The sequence below is a fragment of the Sinohyriopsis cumingii genome, chromosome 17 (assembly GCF_028554795.1).
Source record: "Sinohyriopsis cumingii isolate HCF-2022 chromosome 17, ASM2855479v2, whole genome shotgun sequence".
Lineage (NCBI taxonomy): Eukaryota > Metazoa > Mollusca > Bivalvia > Unionida > Unionidae > Sinohyriopsis > Sinohyriopsis cumingii.
In genome coordinates this window covers 92,565,183-92,588,035 of record NC_142977.1, presented here as the reverse complement: position 1 = coordinate 92,588,035, position 22,853 = coordinate 92,565,183, and the positions used below count along the sequence as shown (strand labels likewise).

At 35.8% G+C, this 22,853-nt stretch overlaps 1 protein-coding gene across 1 annotated transcript in view; it reads left to right on the top strand.

Annotated features, from left to right (window-relative positions):
• Window positions 1-865: 865 nt before the first annotated feature.
• LOC149779429 (ecdysone receptor-like) overlaps window positions 866-22,853 on the top strand; it is a 110,967-nt gene continuing 88,979 nt past the window's right edge. Inside the window, exon 1 of the mRNA XM_089940090.1 lies at window positions 866-1,186. The gene's annotated coding sequence lies outside the window, so the exon portion shown is untranslated. The remainder of the gene's footprint in view (window positions 1,187-22,853) is intronic.

The window sequence follows — 22,853 nt, the reverse complement described above, 5'->3', positions numbered from 1 at the left end:
GTTACTTGAATAGCCATTTCTCTTAATGGAGAAAAATGCTGCATATATAGCACAAGCTTGAACAAATAGTTACAATTATTGTAAATGTGATATTTTTAATAATTTCAGGAGAGAAAAAAATCCTTATTTCTCCATTTAGGATGTGTGTTTAAAGTGGCAGGTGTCTAAAAGTGATGTAAATTTAGTAAAAGCAGCAAGGTGGACATCAATTATACATCATAACCGATGTAGTAACATATCACTCGCTACGTTGATTTCAATGTATTGAAGATCTCCAAACGTTAGAGGTCATTCAGAGTAAAACGGTCTCCTGTTGAAGGAAATTTGACAGTTTGGAAATAATGCATTTGTTAGATAGTTATATCCATTTTTATGTCTACTGTAAATTGAGACCAAAATAGATTCTTGCATTATTTCTTTAATAAAGCGACATCACTTGTAAAAAGTGGTCATATGCCTATTTGAAGGAGGACCCCCAAAGAAAACCCCGAAACCCCAAAACAGCCCCACACCCCCCCCAAAAAAAACAATACCCAATAAAACGAGTGGTCTTGCTTATCAAGCATCACTTTTCAAGTCGGTCTAACATCAAAACCACTAAGAATCTTACTTTTCATTAAAGTGTGAATGTTGGACTCCGTTTGTACATTTGCATAAGATTTACGTATGAATGGTTAACTTATTTTTAACCCGATAGCAAGATGTTTTTTTTAAAAAACAAAATTGTAATACATGTAGATGTCTTCAGATACCTTAAGATGTCTTCGTGCTCTAATTTTAGTATGTTTACACCAGCGGCAGTTGCATTTGGAAAGTGGCCTTGACCTTCCCACTGTAAGTCATAACAAATCACAGTCGAGTGCTGCATGTCTAGATACTGGAACATTACTGCCATTTTTATCTTTCCTAAATGTATCTGCCCTATTTTTACTGAACTCGTGTTGGAAAACAAGTATGCTTATTAAATACCTATTCCACTACACGGAATTTTAGCTGTGAACATTTCACCTTGAGATGGGCTTTACTCATGATTAGTGGAACGTACAGTGTATGAACTATTGACAGAACTTAACACATCACTGTGTGTACGTGTGTTTGTGATGTACATGTATTGAAAGGAAGATAATAAATCAAAGGATTTATTCACAGTCACTTGAGCTGATGGATGGATACAATTCATAAACAGGTAAGTATAAAAAAAAATTAGGTATCCATATTTTTGTGGTCGGTTTACTTTCTAAAATCTAAAGTCACTGAGTTAAAAAAAATATGTATTGTCGATCAGTGGTGTAACATGGCATAGTAAGTAAAATAAGAGGTTGAATAATAGGAATATTTGAAGTTTCAAAGTCAAAAATGTTTTTTTTCCCCCCATTTTTTTCGGTAAGTAGACAGTAGTACATAACTTAGTGTATTTACTGTGGGACAGTGTATCTTGCGTTCTTTCCTTGAACTTTTGAACTGTGTGTGAGCAACTTGTATAAACACCTAGTGATTCCCAGCTCAAAGGCAGGTAACCAAAGCCAGTTTGGGTCAGTGTACATGTTTAATAAAACCCTAGTTTGGACTTTGTTATTCAACACAAACTTATTTGACAGTTTTCCTGGAGAGAGACATAGATATAAAGTGACATAATATGTCTCTGTTCAGCACAAGGGTGGTCCTTTAACTGTGTAGTCGAGATGACCAGATTTGTATAACTTTACTATAACATGGCAATTGTTGCTGTTTTCTGTTTACATAAAGGCTTCATCCTCATAAGTTTGGTTAAGCTAACGACACACACACACACACACACAGACACAGATATATATATATATATATATATATATATATATATATATATATATATATATATATATATACAAATGTGTGTGTGTGTGTCAAATGATTTGAATACTTTATATACATATTGTAAAAGAGTAAAACTGAAATTGTATCCTTCAATCATGAGGGCACCAAATATCCAACTGACATCTCAAATATTTTAAATGACTTTTTTGTTCAAATTGCTGCAAAACTTAAAGAACTCAGAACTTCATTTGATGATCTGGAACTCAACCATTTTTGTGCTAAAAAAAACTATCAAACAACATTAAGTTTGAAATTCCAGAAATGAGTCCAGAATTTGTGTTGAAATATGTTAAAATAATGGATGATTGTAAAGCTACAGGACTTGATATGATTGGACAAAAGCTACTAAAGGTAGCAGCACCTGCAGTTGTAGAGAGTATAGCTTTCATTTGCAATGAAAAGTATTAGGTCAAATAAATTTCCACAAACATGGAAAACTGCCAAGCATACACCATTGCATAAAGCTGGAACAAAAGATGATGTAAAGAACTAGACCCATCTCTATCCTTCCTTGTTTCTCCAAATTACTAGAAAAATATGCGCACGATTCTTTTCTCAACTATTTGAATACTTATGATCTTATTTATGACAATCAGTCTGGCTTTTGACAGAATCACTCCTGTGAAACTGCACTTGTATCTTTGATTGATAAATGGCTGAAAGCATTAGATGAAGGAGAAATGGTAGGCACTATTATGGTTGATTTTCATAAAGCTTTTGATCTTGTAGACCATGAAAATTTGCTTGAAAAACTAAAAATCTATCAATGCAGTGAAAACTCCCTAAACTGGTTTGGGGCCCCGAGTGGCCGAGTGGTCTGAAGCGCTGTCCGTCACGAATCACTGCCATCTCACCTCTGTCTGCATGGGTTTGAGTCCAAGGCTCGGCAAATGTGGATATGTGAGAAAGCTTGCCAGTAGCTTCTCGTGGGTCGGTGGTTCTTTCCGGGGTTTTCCCGGTTCTTCCTCCACCATTAATACTGGCCACCATGTATAGCCTATCTTGTGCTGAAAAATGGCATTAAACCCTATAACAACAACAACAACAACCTAAACTGGTTTACTTCTTACTTAACCCATAGAGTGCAAAAAGTATCTTTAAATGGTCAACTTTCTTAAAGTAAAAATATTAATTGTGGAATACCACAGGGCTCAATCCTTGGACCTCTGTTATTCATTCTGTTTATCAACGGCTTACCTCTTAAGATTGTAACTTCAATTTCTTTCACTGGCCTCTATGCAGATGATACTACACTGTCTGAGATAGGTAAAACCAAAACAATACTTGAAAATAACTTATAAGATGCTCTCAACATACTTTAAATATGGTGCAAAGAAAACAGTATGATCATAAATACAGAAAAAAATGAAAGCCCTATTAGTTACAACACAACAAAAACGAGCAAGGCTATATAGTGACATACTCCAGGTTCTGTTTGACAATGTGAGCCTTAAAATGACCTCTCATGATAAAATTCTTGGTGTATTTGTAGATAAAAATCTTACTTGGTCTATTCACGTTAAACATGTTTCAAAACAGGTTAATTCTTATCTTTGGCTACTGAGGAAAAACAAAACATACATTCCTATTCAGTATAGGGTCATCTTTTATAAAAGTTATATTCAGCCATGTCTGAACTATTGTAATATAATTTGGGGTAATACCTCTAATTCAAACATAACAACGCTTTTAAGACTCCAAAAGAGGTCCTGACATTTAATTCCAGATCAGTGTGTAGACAATTTCGAGGATGCAATAAATAATATAAAGATTTTTTAACAATACATGAAAGAATATTTCTTAGAAAGACCAACTGATGTATAAAGTATCCAGAGAAGCCATTCCTGTCTATCTAAGTAGTATCTTTCACCAAAGATATGTTGATGGTACTCCAAATTTAAGATCTATAAGAAGTACAAATTACATTATACCAAGGCCAGAGAAGGAATTGTTTAAAAAAGTTTTCATTATACTGGTCCACTGGTATGGAACAACATTCCTATTCCTAGTGACATAAGGCAGGCTCCTAATATTTCTTCTTTTCATAATCAATGTCTCAAATGGATGAACTGTTCTAGTACAATAAAAACACCTGCTTTTCTGTAATTTTGTATCATTTTACATTGAATTTTTGGGGTTCCGAGTGGCTGAGTGGTCTAAAGTGCTCTCCATCACGGATCACTGCCATCTCACCTCTGTCTATGTGGGTTCGAGTCTCGGGCTCGGTCAATGTGGATATGTGAGAAAGCTTGCTGGTAGCTTCTCATGGGTCGATGGTTCTTTCCGGAGTTTTCCCGGGTTCTTCCTCCACCATTAATACTGGCCACCATGTATAGCCTATCTTGTGCTGAAAAATGGCGTTAAACCCCATAACAACAACAACAACAATAACATTGAATTTTTCAATGCAGGACAATATTTTATATTACATGTTTATGTGTTCACAGATTCCTGTGCATATGTTCCAGGCTTGATACCTTGATTTTTAAAATCACTTGATTATCTAGTGTCAAGCCAGATGCACATTATTTACTAGTTATACAAAATGTTTATTAGAAATTGATTGAACTGTAGTGATACATGTACAGTGTAGAAATACATAGTGGCACTGTTACATTCAGGTTCAAAGGACACACAAACACCAAGTAAGGGTCCTACAACTTTATGTAAAATAAAGCTAAAATCTTAAAAATAAAATAGAAAAACCAGTGTTCATTACAGTACCAAGCCCAGCTAAAAACTGCTAGAATATGATACAGGCACTTATAACACCTCCCTTCTTAAGAGGAAACTTTATGTTTTCGATATAATATTTTTAAAATACTTGCTGGCTTGGTACATCAGTAAAAATGATAAAACTTGTATAAAGCTTACATTATTATCAAAATGCATAAAGCTTACAGTCACTACTAAAATCCAACAAATTGGTCTATATTCACATAAATTTCTTATGATTTTAAACAGAACACAATGAAGTTCCAAAAGTCCAGGAATCCTGAGCTATTCCAGGTTTTTCAGCGCCCTTGGAGTGTACTAATCACCAGTATCTCTCTTGTCACTTTATTCGTACATACTTCAGTTACATGCGCGATAGTCCGTCTGCGTTCCCATGTTGTTTTCCGCTCCTGTGCTTGATAATGAAGTTGTAAGGCTGGAGTGCCAAACACCATCTAAGTAGACACTGATTTTTGCTTTGCATATGATTTAACCATGTCAATGGGTTGTAGTCAGTTACGATTTCAAATGTTGTCCCTGACAGGTAATACTTTAAAGAATCAACTGCTCACACGATTGCAAGACATTCCTTCTCGATAGCTGCATATTTCTGCTCTCGCGGAAGAAGCTTCCGGCTTAGATAGGCCACCGCATGTTCTTCACCATCCATTGTCTGGCTTAGCCCAGCACCAATTGCTGTGTCACTAGCATCTGTCTGCACGATGAATTCCCTGCTGAAATCTGGGGCAATAAGGACTGGGGTCTTAGTAAGAGCATCCTTCAACATTTTAAATGATCGGACGGCTTCTTCAGTCCATACAACTATATTTGGTCTTCCTTTCTGTGTCATGGAGGTTAATGGTACTGCTACTTCAGCAAAGTTCTTAAGGAATTTTCTGTAGTATTCAAACATTCCAAGAAATGAGCGTATCCCCTTTTTCGTTGTGGGTAATGGAAACTCACGCATTGCTTTAATTTTATTGTCGTCTGTCTTAATTGTTCCTCCTCCAATGATATGCCCGAGGCATTCGATCTCAGCTGCTCCAAACTTGCACTTTGACGGTTTTATTGTAAGGCCATCTTCCTGTATATGTTGCAGCAAGGCACGCAGATTATCTATATCTTCTGACCAAGTTTTGCTTGACACAATGATATTGTCAAAATATGCTGCGACATTATGTAGTCCGGACACCAGTAAGTCGATGAGTCGGGCGAAACTGGCGGGTGCAGTTTTCATACCAAAGGGCATAACGTTAAATTCATAGAGCCCAAACGGAGTCACAAATGCAGACTTTTGCCTCGATTCTTCAGCTAGAGGAACTTGCCAGTAACCCTTAGTTAGATCTATCTGACTCAAGTAACTTCCATAACCAATATTCTCAAATAGATCATCCATTCGTGGGACTGGATACGCGTCGAATACGGTGATATTATTAAGCTTGCGGTAATCTACACATAGCCGAAGAGTTCCATCCTTTTTGTCAACTAATACACAAGGCAAACTCCATGGACTGATTGAGGGCCGAATGAGGCCTTGCTCTAGCATTTCATCCAATATTGCTTTTACCTCTTTCTGTTGCGCAAAAGGTATTCTGTATGGCCGTTGTTTAATTGGTGTCTCTGAAGTTGTCTTTATACTGTGAGTTAAGATGTTTGTTCGACCAGGCCTAGTTGTTAGAACATCCTGAAATTCATTGCAAAGATTTCTAATATCCTCTCGTTGGTCTTTTGATAAGTTTACCCCCAGCTTAACGCCAGCATCACCTTCACCTGCTCTTGGAGGAAAATCAATATCTACACCATTGTTCTCGTCTGCCTTCATCGCCAGCAGCACAGCATGCTTTTATCCACGCAGCAAGTTTATATGATAGGTAACTGTACCGCACCTACCGGGTACAGATACCTGGTAGTTAACATCGTTTACCTTTCGGACCACACGATAAGGTCCCTGCCATTGTGCCTTCATCTTGGACGAACTTGATGGCAAGAGAATGAGAACTTCATCTCCAGGACTGAATTCTCGTGTTTTCGTGTGACGATCATACAGTGCCTTGATTTTCTTCTGGCGATCCAACAGATTATCTTTGACAAGAGCCCCGATGTCAGCCAACTTCTCACGCATTTTCACAACATGCTCCACAGTTGACTTCCTTACATCTTCCTCTCCTGTAAACAAGCCTTGTAAAATCTGCATTGGCCCCCTAACTGGCCAACCATACAACATCTCAAAGGGTGCAAATCCAGTTTTCTTATGTGGGACTTCGCGGAATGCAAACAACAAAAATGGCAACATCTCATCCCATTCATTCTTGTTGTCTGTACAGAACTTCCACAACATTGACTTCAAGGTCCCATTAAAACGTTCTACTTTTCCATTCGCTTGTGGGTGATATGGCGTTGTTGTAACTCCATGAATACCCACTAGTTCATACAGCTGTTTCAATGAGGTGCTAGTGAAGTTGGTCCATTTGTCTGTTAATATGACCCTTGGAAAACCAACATGGCTAAACAGCTCAATCAGTGCTCTAGCTACACTAGTTGCCTCCATATCCTTCAAAGGAAAAGCTTCGGGATACCTCGTTGCATCATCAACCACCGTCAGAATGTATTTGTGTCCAGACTTCATTCTAGATAACGGTCCAACAATATCCATTGCAATTTTTGAGAACGGTTCTGTTATCACCGGTGGGCATACAATTGGTGCTTTCTCACCTGCAGTCCGTTTTGCTGTCATCTGGCATTCATGACATGATGCACAATATCTTTTTACATCGGAAAACATTCCAGGCCAAAAGAACGATTGGAGAATCCTCTCTTTTGTTTTCTCCAAACCCAGGTGACCTGCAGGGGGTCGATCATGTGCCAGTTCCATTACCATTTTCCGTAATCCTGCTGGTACAACTATTTGCTCCCCTCCATGTGAACCATCACCAGATTGCCATTTAAGTCGCAAAATATCATTCTCCCAGAAGAATGCCATTGGCTCCTCCTCAGCCTCTTCACGAGTAGCAAAGGACTACTCTCTAATACTTTGCAGTGAAATATCCGCAATCTGTAGTTTCGACAACATGTCCGCATTCATTGCTGAAAGTTTGTCAACTTCATTGTCATCACGCTGATCAGGATCTTCTGTCTCGATGCTGTTGTTGACAAAGTCATTCTTACCCTCATGCTCACATTGATCAGTATTTTCCACAGTCCTCTCATTGTCGAGTCCTTTTAACATCGACCTCGTAACAACAAATGACCCTTTCTTGCTAAGTATATCCATCCCCAATAGGGCTTCAGCGGCTAAATTTGAAACAAGACCCACTTGCGCTGGTCCCTTATAATACGCAGTGTCGATATTTACCACAGCCAACTGTGCGGTAAATGGCTGACCCACTGCTGTGTATAACGTAACCTTGTGCCCCTCCAGCTTGCAACTCTCATCAACAAGATCTTCTCTTATCAAGGTCATGTCTGATCCAGTGTCCTTCACAAACATGATCTCACGCCCATTCACACATCCTGTTTCTGAAATAAGCCTTTCACCAATTGTTGGCTTAACAAAACAAGTTGCCGGATTGCCACGATGTTTCATGTCATCTGTTGGACAATACCTTGCAATATGTCCCCAATGTTTGCATCGATAACACTGCCTAATCTTCTGCTTGGACTGGTCTTTTGTCGATGTTAGTTTTGCTTGCTGCTGTAAGTTCTGACTATTCATCTTGTTACTATTTACATTTATATTTTGATGAAACTTAATCGTTTGCCCTTGCTGTTGTAAATTGGTGGGAATATAATCTTCCGCGGCCTCTACGACTGGACTAGAGCCCTTGTTACTCCTAATCCACTGTGCTTGATCTTGTGGCAAGGCTTTCCAGAAAAATTCCTCACGAAGACAAATAACTGGGTCATGATCTTCCAAGAAACACTTTATGTGCTGATCAATCCTGGCCATCAGACCACGATACGTCTCAGTGCTTTCCTTCTTCATGCTCAACAGTGCCGTGAAATGTTCATGCGGTCTCTTTCCAAAACGAACAATCAGTCCTTTCCTGAGTTCCAGGTAATCACCACAAGCTTGAGTTGCAACATATCTAGCCTCCCCTGTCAACAAAGTTCTAAGCTGTAATACTTTCAACTCGTCAGACCACTTGGCATGTTTTGCAATTGATTCAAACTCTGCTAGGAAAGTCGCAATATCCTCTCCTCGTTCATGGTCATATGCATGTAGCTTTACTTTGAATGGCATTGAAGATGTTTTTTCAGTCGTGTTTTCTTGACGTTTTACTTTTTCTAACTCAATTTCCAAACACTTCATTTCTAATCTTAATTTCTCTCTTTCCATTTCCCATTCAAACTCCTTGTGTCTTAATTCAGATTCTCTTTCATTTTTCTTTGCGCTAGTTTTTCGCTTTGTTTCCTTGGGTGGTTGCATGTGCTCAAGGTTAAGTTCCTCTTCATACTCCATAACTTCATTATCTGTAAATTCCATCAAATTCTGTGCTGCCGCTTTTCTTCATGGTCGTCCTGAAGCAACCGTGGCTCCCTCAACTTCGACATCATCAGCAACCGACATAATGACCAACTATATGTACGTACTGTAAGTTCTATCACTGTATTCACAGCCACTGGACTAGCTTTAATTATCTACGAGTTTCTGGGCTTACACGTGTACACTCGTTACAGTGATACACACTTTGCACTTAGTAATTAACAACTGTACGTTATACACACAGTACAACCAGTCACTGCTAATATCACAGATTCACTGAATTCACAGCTTTCAGAATTGTCAAACACAATTCCGATGTATTGAAAAATTCCAAATGATTCACACAGGCTTTTTGGAATCCGTACTGCTGCCACCAAAATGTTACATTCGGGTTCAAAGGACACACAAACACCAAGTAAGGGTCCTCCAACTTTATGTAAAATAAAGCTAAAATCTTAAAAATAAACTAGAAAAACCAGTGTTTATTACAGTACCAAGCCCAGCTAAAAACTGCTAGAATATGATACAAGCACTTATAACAGGCACATAACATAATGCTTGCAAAAGGAGTTCAAACTTTAAGATGGAATACGACTGTGGACATGAATTTTTAGTGTTGGGTCTGTTTACTGGGCCTAGAATAAGCCATATAAGAACTGTAGTCTGTTGCTTAAAACAATACTGAGAGTCATAGGAACCTAAAGCCACATTTTTCTGCATTGTGCATATTTTTTTGCCATGGTTGCAGATATACAAAAATGGATAATGCCAAAGTTGAGGTGCATATTTTTTTGCAATGGTTGCAGATATACAAATGGATAATGCCAAACTTGAGATGGTTTTCATTGTTTTATGATGTTAAGAAATTATGGTGTTAAACTGACCATTTCTTTCAAATTCCTGTATTTACTACCAATTAAAACTTCTATATTAAAAGTGTCTTGGGTATTGAAATTGCTGCAGTTGAAGGGATAAATGACAGAAGAGTACCATTACATGTGTAATCTGTTGCTGTCTTGGGTTTTTCATTTTTCATTTTGATACTTATTTTGTATTCACTTTGATATCCTTTTTAATATATATATATATATATATATATATATATATATATATATATATATATATATATATATATATATATATATATCATAACTGCAGATTATTACAAGGATTTGTGGCAAAATATGCATGGTTCACATTGAAACATGAAATTGTTTTGGAATAATGTAGATTGTGTGTGGGGGGGAGGTCTTGTTATTTTCAATCTGTGTTTGTGGGGTCTTGAAATTCATTTTTTGTAGCAAATATAAAAATCAGCCACAAAAATGTCAGCCCCTGAAAAATAATTATGAATTCAAATAGTTCCTGACATGCACATGATGGTCAGTAGCAGAAAGTGAAGGGGATGAAAGGGGTTGCTTGTAAGCAGTTTAGAATATACAACATGTCCTTTTGTATCATGGCTGGACCTAACTGAAATGTTGCTTGAAGCAGAGTTGTTGCTCTGTTTCTAATTCTGAAAATGAATCCAAATTCTAATTAAGAAAATCAATCCAAATTAAAGATTTTTAGCTTGGAGGGATTTCAGTCCAATAATTCTCATAATGCTTATGCTATAGTTTTCATTCACTTTTCCAAATAAAATTTGTATTGCTGTTGATAGTAACAACCATTGGTAACAATATATACATTCACTGGGCTTACAAGATATTTTTTATGTAAAGGGAGGCAATAGTAGAATAGTAGAAAATGCAAAGATAAGGAAGTCACCACAATAATTTATCAAATAATGTTTTGCATGTTAATATAAATTCTCTTTTGATATGTAAAGAAAATAAAAATTTGTAATAATATTGTAAAGATCGAAGAGCAGAATGTTTACAATAATAATGGGCTATGGATATCAATGGATCTCTGTTGTCAGGGGCTGAAAATTTTATTCTTGATCCATGAATCCCAGACTTTTCAGTTAAATTTATGCTGAGTCTGGTCCCATGGCAAATAGGTCCCAGTATTTCACTGAAGTCAAACCAAGCATGTGTTTACATTATATATTATTCTCAGCAGTACTTGACTACATTGGTAAACTTCATGTTAGATCCCAGTCATTTCTCATTTTAGCCATATCTTCATCTACATGGTTTACTATACTGGGCATATGAGACTAAGTGTGCAGGACATTTGAGCTGTAAAAAAGCCAGGTCCAAATGTTAAAAAATGTTGATCCAGGACCACAAAGTTAAGAAATTTTCAGGTGCAAGATTCTCTTTGTGCACTTAGAATTAGATTAATATTTCAACATCTCTGCTAGGTATGAACCAACCAGAAATTCCATAGATACTGTGCCTGACCTGCATCACTCTTACATAATCCAAAAACTTGGCATTGCCAGGTTAGTAAGAAAAGTTGGTCATTACAGTTACAGTTTATATTTTATGGGTGCTAACATAAGTTACACAGGTGAATGCAATTATATTTTACAACTGCATGCATGTAACATTGTCTAGGAAACTTTTCCTGCAACAAATGATAGTATTATTCTGAGCATGACAGATATGTATATACCACTTTTACAGCATCCACATGTACCTTCTGCCTTGTCTTCATCTCCGTTACGGATCACTGCCATCTCACCACTGTCTGCGTTGGTTCAAGTCTCAGATTCAGCCACGCGGGTATGTGAGAAAGCTTGCCAGTAGCTTCTCCTGGGTCGGTGGTTCTTTCCAGGGTTTTCCCCGGGTTTTTCCTCCACCATTAATACTGGCCGTCATGTATAACCTATTGTGTGCTGAAATATGGCATTAAACCCTACAACAACAACAACCTTGTCTTCATTTGCCAAGTACCATTGATTCACTTTTTTGTATTTTGTGTTGGCATGTAATGAAGTGAATTGACCACTCTTCTCTAACAAGTATCCTTGTGTTTTTGGTGATTTCAAAGATGAACACATACATCAAAGTTAATGACCATATGTACAGAAGTGTCTATATTCACTTGATCTTGAAAAGATGGTCACTGTGACCAACTTTTGTAGATAGTAGTGTACTCAGAGGGAATATGCTGCATGTGTTTAGCAACAACATGACAGGATTAGTTAGCAGTCATTTGGAATTTGCACACGTGATACAATGCAGTCACTTGAAATTTTGCACATGTGATACAATGCACTCCAATGTATCTTACACACCTAGTAGTTTCTGGCATAAATGCATGCCAAACTCCAAGAAACATGATGAGATAAAATATTTTAAGCATATTATTGATAATATTTCATTATTGATCACACATTTAATTTTAAATCCTGTTTTGTATGATTCCAATGATTACACTTCCACCCCATTAACTATGCATGGGTAGGAAAGAGGACACGATTTCATCAATAAAAATATGTTCTTGACACTGATTTCTTCACATCAAGGATGCCAGATAGACCATTTTCTTATTAAGTCCAGTACTGTCAGGCACACTTCTCAGTTTCTAAAAATATCATGCAATAAACCATTGTTATAAAATACTGTGAGTACACGATTCATCATTTATAGCCAGCTTCCTTTGTATAAAGTTGACAAACACACTTCAAAAAGGCGGTATACTTAAAGAAATAAAACAGCTGTTAAGAAATACCCATTTTTAGCAAACCAGTGTTTAACCATGTCTAACAAAAAACCAGATACTGTTTTTACCCATGTCCAACAAAACACAGAATACTGGTATTTACTCATGTCTAACAAAAAACCAAATACTGGTATTTACCCATGTCCAACAAAAAACCCAAAATACTGGTATTTACCGTTGTCAAACAAAAAACAAATACTGGTATTTACCCTTGTCCAACAAAAAACCCAAAATACTGGTATTTACCCTTGTCAAACAAAAACCAAATACTAGTATTTACCCATGTGCAACAAAACAGAAACTACTGCTATTTACCCATGTGCAAGAAAAAAAGCCCCCAAATACTGGTATTTACCAGTTTCCAACAAAAAACCAAATACTGGTATTTACCCATGTGAAACAAAAAACCAGATACTGGTACATGAATTTACCCATTAACAATGAAAAACAAATACTGGTATTTACCCATGTGCAACAAAAAGCCAGATGCTGGTATTTACCTTTGTCCAACAGAAAAACCATATATGTACCTATGTGTAACCAAATCTAAATATGATAAAGATGAAACTCTATCACCTTTAATAAAACCCTAGTGCCCCTCCATAAAACTGTTAACAAAATAAGGGGCTGACCATGTAATTTTCTTAGGGTAGGCCTGGAATTTGTTTTAAAACAAAATATATATTTATTCCTTTACCTCAAGATAACATTTTAAAACTGATATATGGATATAAGAAGTTCTTTCAACAGACAAAGCATGAGCAATTATTCAAGCTATTTGCAGTAAAATATTTTGTAAAACAATACAAACCCCTCCCTTCCAAAATGTAATGGTTGGTGTCCCTAATGGATGAATGAAATCAGCTCACATGACAGCCACAGACAAAGACATAAGCATTAGGCGCTATACAGGCTTCGCAGAAATGTTCTGTTCCAACTGGTTTTATTCAGTCAGATTCTCTTGTATCCATGACACTTTCAAGGCCATATGAATGATGGTTTACCATTTTTTGTATCCATGACACTTTCAAGGCCATATGAATGATTGTTTACCATTTCTTGTATCCATGACACTTTCAAGGCCATATGAATGATTGTTTATCATTTCTTGTATTCATGACACTTTCAAGGCCATATGAATGATTGTTTACCATTTCTTGGAATCTAATCTTCAAATATGACCATGATTCTGCTTCTAAATTGAACTGCAGTTGAATAAAATACCACAGTGACCTACATTTTGTTATGAAGGACCTTGAGTGCTCCATTACAGAGAGTAAAAGAGGACAGGCTGATTTATTGAATCACTTTCTGGCAGTATGATTGGTCAGTAAGATCCATGTGTCTAAATAAGTATCTGTAAGGAGGAGATGAGACTTTGAACCATTTGTGGTTAGATTACATGATATTCAGGTGGTGCATACAGTATGTAAATTACGTTATCACACACAATACAATTGGCAGAAATCATGAATGCAGAAAAACTAAATTTCAGAATTTTTAGGGAAAATATTTAAACTTTGGATCCTTATTGTTATGACTCTATTGTCTTAAACTAAGCAACATAAACTAAAAGATTTTGTCAAATTCAACATAAAATGTCTTTACCAAGTGAAAATTTGAAAAGAATTTAAAGCATTATGAATCAGATCCCAATTGATCCTAATAATTCAATCACAAGGCCAAATGTCTGAACATTCCAATTGAATTCCAACAGTATTGCAGGTAAGTTCCAATATTGAATGTGTTGTTTTGCCTGTAGTCTTGTATGTGCTGTTGTGCCAATGACCTAGATTGTGGTGATGTATTAACAGTCTTTTGATGTATCACAATAATATAATCCAAAATGTCCTTGTCTGAATTCACAGTAATTCCAAATTAATGATCCAGTCCAAGAATATTGTTGAATCTCACTTTGTAATTCCAGGGACAAAAATTTGAATAAATAAATCCACCACTAAAAAACTGAACATAACAATAAGACTGATTTTGCTTCAGATGTTAAGGCAATAGAAAGAAGTTTTTCATGTAAACAACATTATATAAAAATCTTAGAACAATAATAGAGCCAGGATTTAGGTTAGTCTCATTTATAAAACACTCAAAGTTGTCAGCTAGTTGTGGAATTTCCAAGTGGAAATATAATGTCCCAGACCCATACCTAAAATAAATATGTGTACCTACAATGAGAATGATCTCAGTATTTAAGCATCATGACAATGGGTTGATGTTCTGTTCAGAGCATATTTCTCCCATGATGAGATCAGTTTATCCATCCACCAGATCTACCAAATTTAGGCAAATTTTAGTAACAAAAACTTTTTCTGATGGCAATACTCACCCCTTACTTTCAGTAAAGTTACATAGCAAGTTCCTGGGCTTTTCATTTGTTTCAACTCTTTGGTCTTAAACTAAACAATAGAAAGAATTAAAACCAACAAGTTTAAATTTGTAAAACATAACAAATAATGCGGTTCACTAAGTTACTAAACAAAACTTTAAGAGGAACTGTAGTGAATTAGATCCCAAATAATCCTAATACGTTCTATGACAAGTCCAAACTAATAGAGTGTTTGGAATGAATTTCAGGTCCTGAATATGCTGAAGTGCCAATATTCCTGAAAGTGCTAAAGTGCCAACAGTCTTCATGTATCACAATTACATTGTTCAGAACTTCTTAGAATGAATTCACAATAATCCGAGAATCATGTTTTGTCCAAACCATAATATGAGCATTTTGTAATTCCAATAAATAATTTAAATAAATGATTCCTAACAAATTAAATCTAAACACAGCATTAAATACATCAACAGACAGATATTAAAACAAGAACAAGAACAATACTAGGAATGAGGAATGAATCCACCATGTACATGTATATAGGTACATCTTCAGGACTTGTTATGTATATTTTATTTCCAATGTGTGTTAGTTTTTTAAATAGTTTTTTTAATTAACTGCTTTTGGTTATGCAAAGTTGTATTTTGTAGCTAACCTTGTCCAAAATCAAGTTCATTTTCTACCAGAACTGAATCACTGATTTGTTTGAAAATTCTGTAAACAACTAATACATGGCTAATATTTTCTGTATGAGTATGGTTTTAATATTAGGATTATTATTAACAAGAAGTAAACCTATATATCTTTTTCTGAGTCAAAGGTATTGTGTTTACGATGTTCTTTATTATAAGTTTAGTACTAGAGTTTCTTTTTGTAATGAAAGTTTTATCTTGTAAATATTTGGAACCTTCTAGAATTAATTTTTACATTAGGTAATAGATTTTTGTTATAAAATGCTAATTGTGACCTCAGCCAGGAAGAGGAATATAAAATATAATTGGAAAAAATATTTTTTCATGCTGTAAGATCAGAGCAGAATCAGTTGTATTAATGTTGTGTCCAATGTTTCCAATGTGGGTATGTGAGAAAGCTTGCCAGTAGCTTCTCGTGGTTTGGTGGTTCTTTCCGGGGATTTCCCGGGTTCTTCCTCCACCATTAATACTGGCCACCATGTATAGCCTATCGTGTGCTGAAAAATGGCGTTAAACCCTACAACAGCAACAGAACAGCAGTGTCCAATGTTTCATTATTGGCTGGAATTTATTTATTCAAATTATTTATTCACTGGAAATACAAAGTGCTCATCTGAAATTAACATGGAATTGTAATGAAATTCAACTAAGGATATATTCTTGGGCTGTATTATTGTGATTCAACAAATGACTCTTGGCACATCACCATGACATGGGTCACCACAGGCACATAAACACTTACACCATTGGATTTTTTTAGAACACCACTAAAGTCTGTTCAGAACTTTGATCATTAGGACTTGTGCTTGAAATTCTAGGATTATTTGGGATTTATTTTACAATACCCAAAGTTCTATTTACATTTTCCATTTTGTATTCTATAGAAATAAATTAGCTTGTTGAATTTGTAATTTCTTTTTGGTTTTCACTCTTTTCTATTATTTAGTTTAAGACCATAGAGTCATATTAAACTCTATGTTGCAATACATCACACATGACATATGTCACAACACAACTACCTGTCTTAATCATCCAATGGGTGATTACCCCAAACAGTAGATATGTTCAGTATATAGAAGATGAACCCAAATGAAATACTTATTTACAGCTCATTATAAAAAAATTAGAGGGGCCCCGAGTGGCCGAGTGGTCTAAAGCGCTCGCTGTTCCAGATCACTGCCATCTCACCTCTGCCTACGCAGGTTCGAGTCCAAGGCTCGGCTAGCGTGGGTACGTGGGGAAAGCCTGCCAGTAGCTTCTTGTGGGTCGGTGGTTCTTCCCTGGGTTTTCCAGGGTTCTTCCTCCACCAGTTATACTGGCCGCCATGTATAGCCTATCTTGTGCTGAAAAAATGGCATTAAACCCGAGAACAACAACAACAACAAAAATTAGAATCGTGCCTCAGGTGGCTGCATAATCAAGTAAAAATGGCCCTTTTTAACATTCACTATGTAGAACAAAAAATGTCTAGACTGATTATATGCAGTAAAATTATATATCCCTGATACATGAAAGTTGGTACAGTACTATGGATATTTTTATTTAAGTACCACTGAAACATTTGTTTTGCAATATTATCCAGGACAAAGAAAATCATACCACCCATATTCTTAACGTGTGCAATGACAGTGTGAATTCTTTCTTGATGAAAACCAGGACTTTAAAGAAAAGCAATTTTAATAGCTCCAGTTTATTAATGTGGCATCCTAGCTCCTCAGTAGACCATCTTTCCCCAACAAATAAATGTGTGTGTGTGATTAGGATTTTTAATATAGCTTTAATAACAATTTTTCAGTCATATCGCTACAATGTCTGCAGTGTGGCAGTTTATAGTGATGTTTAGCACTGGGGCATCATGTGTAAAATTCTTATGTAAAATGCTACAATGAAATGTAAAAACACCAGTCAGACCATTTATCATTTTCATTTTTGGAAATTGTATTTCATAATAAAAAAGATTGTAAAGATCTTTACAAACCACTTTTGAAAATGGATGTTAAACCATCTAATAAAATGAAATGGGATGAAACTTTCAATTTGAATATGGATGTGTGGCTTAACATACATGTACATGCTACAGTTTTATAATAACAATCAACTCAAAATTACAATGGTTTCAATTTCATGTTACTCATAGAATTTCACCAATGATTTAATTTTTGTAAAAGATAAAATTATCAGGTACTGATAAATGTACTTTTTGTAGATATGTCCAGGAAACAATACTGCATTTATATTGGGAATGTAATGTGCTAGACAGGCATTGAAAAAATGATATGTCCCACTGGATTCGGAATACAGTGAACACATACTGTGCCAAGGCAAAGACAATAATACTGGGAGATACAGATGGAATATAACCTTTGTATTTTCGTTTTCTTCAAGATTAATACTGCATTAATATATATAATTAAAAGTGTGTGTGTGATTTGGATTTTTAACGTAGCTTTAACAATTTTTCAGTCATATTGCTACAATGTCAGCAGTGTGACAGTTTATAGTGATGTCTGGCACTGGGGCATCTTGCAGCAGACATGTAGCATGATGCCCCACCCAGTCACATTATCCTGACACCAGGCTAACCAGTCCTAACACTAACTGTTTAATGCTGAGTGCCTAGCGATGCAGCCTTTAGTACCATTTTTGTTAGTCTTTGGTATGACTTGGCCAGGGTTCAAACCCACGACCTCTCACTTCTGAGGTGGACGCTCTAACCACTAGGCCACTGGATTGGTCCCAATAAAATAATGAGGACTTTCTATAGCGCCTAATCTTTAGAAGCTCTAAATGCTTTACAACATTAGACCACACATATAACAAAAAACATAAAATGATATTATTACAAGAAACATACACCATGAAATTAGAAAACATAAAAAACATGCTGAAAATGTTTAAGGTAGGGAACATTATTAGGTCTTTAAGTTTGTTCTTGGAGTCGAAATAAGTGAGTTTTATGAGCACTCTTGAATGAGATCACTGTGTCTTTGTGTCAAAGTTCATTGTGCAATTCATTACATGTTGCTGGGCCCTGGTATGCAAAAGAACGTTGTCCATATGACTTTGTTTTCATAGTGGGAATAATGAGTATACGATTGTCAGAAGAGGAGTGTAAGTATCTTGCATGTGTGTACACATGGGTGAGGTCGGATAGTTATATTGGACTGGAGTCTGTCAGTGAAAAGTAGCACAGAGAACAAATTTTGTGTTAGATTCTGAATTGAATGGATAGCCAGTGTAGGGTACAGAGCAGTGGGTAGGTGTGCTCTGACTGTGGTTCTCAAAGTATGATCCGAGCAGCTGTGTTTTGAATTCTTTGAAGTTGCTGAAGTAGATATTGAGATGAACCAGACCGAATTGAGTTACATTAGTCCAGTCTTGGAAGTAATAAAACACATGTAACACCCCACCCTGCTGAAATTAGATCTGTTAGTTTTTGCCCAAATAGGTGTGGGATCTTGTCTGATTTTATCACCATTTTTAGTATCTGCATCATTGTACCAGCAGTATAAACTTGCAGTACTGGTCTCTGAGAAGCATCATGACCACCATACAGATACAGACCTTTCACTTGACCCCTTGCTGAGGTTCTCTAGTGTAAAGGGGCTTCTAATAAAGGTGGGAATTTTTGTAAATTTTTGGGACTTGTAGTAGGGGATACATGTTTTACAAGCACAAATTTAATTATAATGACTATCAATAATTAAAGTGTCTGGACCCTTTGAATTTCCAGATTTCAAGGTTTCAGAAAATATAATAAGTTTCAGCAACACAACATATTTTTGGACACCATAAGTTTAAAGGAACAGAAAATACAAATTCAGCTTGAAATATAAGCTATGTTTTGCCCACACCCTAAAATGGGTGATTGAATAAATGACTGGCAGGCATTGAAACAACTTTGATGATCCTAAATATGTACCTAATTCCTCTGGCTGTTCCGGCTTGTACCTAAATATGTACCTAATTCCTCTGGCTGTTCCGGCTTGTATTTATCCTTCGACTGGCTGAGGGGAGCAGAGACTAACATTTACCCAAATCTGAAGATCTTTATTGTTCATATATTTGCCAATCAGTCACCTTATTTAAACAATTTCTAGTCATGTACCAGTTTGCAGCGAGAGCCAGAATAATTTTACTTCTAATACACAAGCCATTAAGAATTAAACTGGGTTTCCTTTTTATTACTCTGAAATATACATTAAACACAGCTAGTTATATATGCTCATTTATCTCTGAAAGCATTATTATATCTGCAATTAGAAAATGAAACACAAACAACACAACTGCAACCTTTATTCTTTATTTGCAGAGAAAACACTAGAACATTATCATGTAAGTGCAGTTCCTTGTTTTCAGGCAGTGATAACACAACCTAGTTTACCTGGCCCACATCTTTCGCCTGGTGTTGAACATTGTGCATCAATACACAACAGAAATATGTGTATTATTTTTATTGATGATTTTCAGAAAAAAGTGTGATTTTCATTGCACACAGATTATTGTGACAGCACGAAAAGTGTGTTATTTCTGTTGTGACCAAAGGAATGATAGCTGTTGTTGTTATAGGGTTTAATGCCATTTTTCAGCACAAGATAGGCTATACATGGCAGCCAGTATAAATGGTAGAGGAAGAACCCGGGAAAACCCGAGAAAAAACCTGCGATCCATGAGAAGTTACCGGCAAGTTCTCTCACGTACCCACATTGGCCAAGCCTGAGACTTGAACTCACGCTGATAGAGGTGAGATGGCAGAGATCCGTAATGATGAGCGCTTTAGACCACTCGGCCACTCAGGGCCCCTGAATGATAGTACTTTAATACATTAAATTCTTGGACCTGCGGATGATTTTTGGATTCAAAGAATTCTTTATTTTAAAAAGACATTTGTTGAAATGAAAAGCTTGACTTACATACAAATTAATTTTTTAAAATCATTTTACACCTGTTTGACCAAAATATCCACACACTCTTGAGAATTTTCATGGAAGACACCAGAAATATTTGTTTAACACTAAAGAGAAGATAAAGCTTGAGCCTCAAGTCTCAGAATTAACCTTTTAAAAAAAGAAGCTTCAAGAGATATCATCAGAGTGATGTTTTTATTTAATATGCCATTAAATAGTCTTACATTTAGATTTTCTAAATTTCATTTTTATTTGAAAATGCTTATGTGAATTTTAGGACCATGTTTTTGAACATATTAGAAAGCCTGTTGTTGATGAAGTGTTTGAAATGTTGGATACCTGTCAGTAATATGTCTGGTATTTTGCTTAAATACTGCTCGATTCAATAGGTGATTATTATCGCAGTTGCAGATGCTGAGAAGCTGACTGCTAAATCAAACTGGACCAGTTTCCTTGCTTCACTTTTTGAAAATTTGATGTACATTTAAGCCTTGTCAGTTAGATCTACAGAAGGTGTAGGAATCAAATTTATTGTAGTACAGATGTATTATTTAGTAGACTGTTCCAGCTTGAAGACTATTGTGGAGAACCACCAGTTCACATTGACCTGTTAAAAGCTTGCTTCCTACATAATATTGATTTTTGGACTAGTAAACAGCTGAGGACAAGGCACTTGGAGGTTTGAGGTCATTACATAAGTATGTTGATTGGTGGAAAGAAATACTCATCATCTTGGCATGGCATGTGTGCATGAAAAGGGAAGCACTAAACCACATGTGATACAGCTGTGGATTAGATAAAACCCTAATGGCATCATTTTCAAAAAATATGAAATGATCATTTGGAGATTGTTGTTCACAACAACTAATTCTGTGTAGAATTATTTAAAGAGAAGAAGAAGAATGCTGCCTGTCCACAGTTCATTGACAGAACTGTGGACAAACATGTATTGAAGTTATTTTGATGATATAGAACATTATGTTTTTTTATTGCGTGTGGTCTGAAGGATTGATTTTGATGATTTTACCAGTGAGAGATGGACAGTCAGTAACCAGGAATACAACTTTTGTTGGAAAGACATTGTAAACAATAATCAAACAAATAAATCCATTCAAAATGATTGATTTCTCATTTGCATTGTACACTTCAGTGAAACAAATGGTTATTCAAAATTATTGATTTATTATTCATCGTAACAATAATGAAACAAGTACATTTGTTTAAATTTAATGATTTATCAGTTGTATTGTAAACTTCAAATTCCACTGATATTCAAGGAATGAAAATATACAACCAGGATGGAGGCTTAAAGTGCAATTCAGAATGTGACAGTTGTAGGATGCTAAGATGTAAAGATTGTGAGCCCAAAGCTGTCAGCAAAGAGGGTATCCAGTCTAATATGTGTATATATATATATATAATCTTACCTCCATATTTTGTTTATGGAGACAACTGAATTGCAAGAGACTCAAAGTGTGTTGGTGGATGTTCCGAGATCTTTATCCGTTCTCTTTATTAGTCGATTATCTTGGAGAGTTTTATATTGCCTCTGCAGAATAGACTTGATGTTTTTGTAGAGAGATGTGTTGCAGTGTAAGTGACTGGTGTAAGACACCATGTAAGGGAGATTTTTGAGACATATTTTGGTATATATATATATATATATCTATGGAAAAGATGTCAGTTGTTTAATGAACAGCAGATTCTTCCTGGGACAAAACTTAAGTTCATGGCTTAATCTAAATGTAAATGCACTTATTTGTTTCTAAGGGAGTCAAGGGTTCAAATTTACTTTGTGTGATGGAATAAGACTGCAGTCAATGTTCAACAGAAAACTGAAAGAGAAGTGATTTTTTCTTTATCTCAATTTTAATCTAGCTGAAATTGAGACTGTTGCATGGTTGAATTTAGAATGCAGTAGCAGATTGTTGCATATCAGATTTATTTTGATTTAGTTCTGGAATATTATATCATTACAATGGTGTCCCAAGGAGGTATAGAGATTTATCACAGTATTCATGAGAGGATGAAGTACCAACGGCCATTTTGTATGTTCCAGGGATTTCCAGTTTATCCAAACATCAAGTATAAAATTCTTCATGATGAATGTTAGTATACTCCAAAATAATTTCTTGTAATGCACACATAAACCAATACACATAACCATAATTTCTTGTAATGCACACATAAACCAATACACATAACCATAATTTTTTGTAATGCACACATAAACCAATACACAT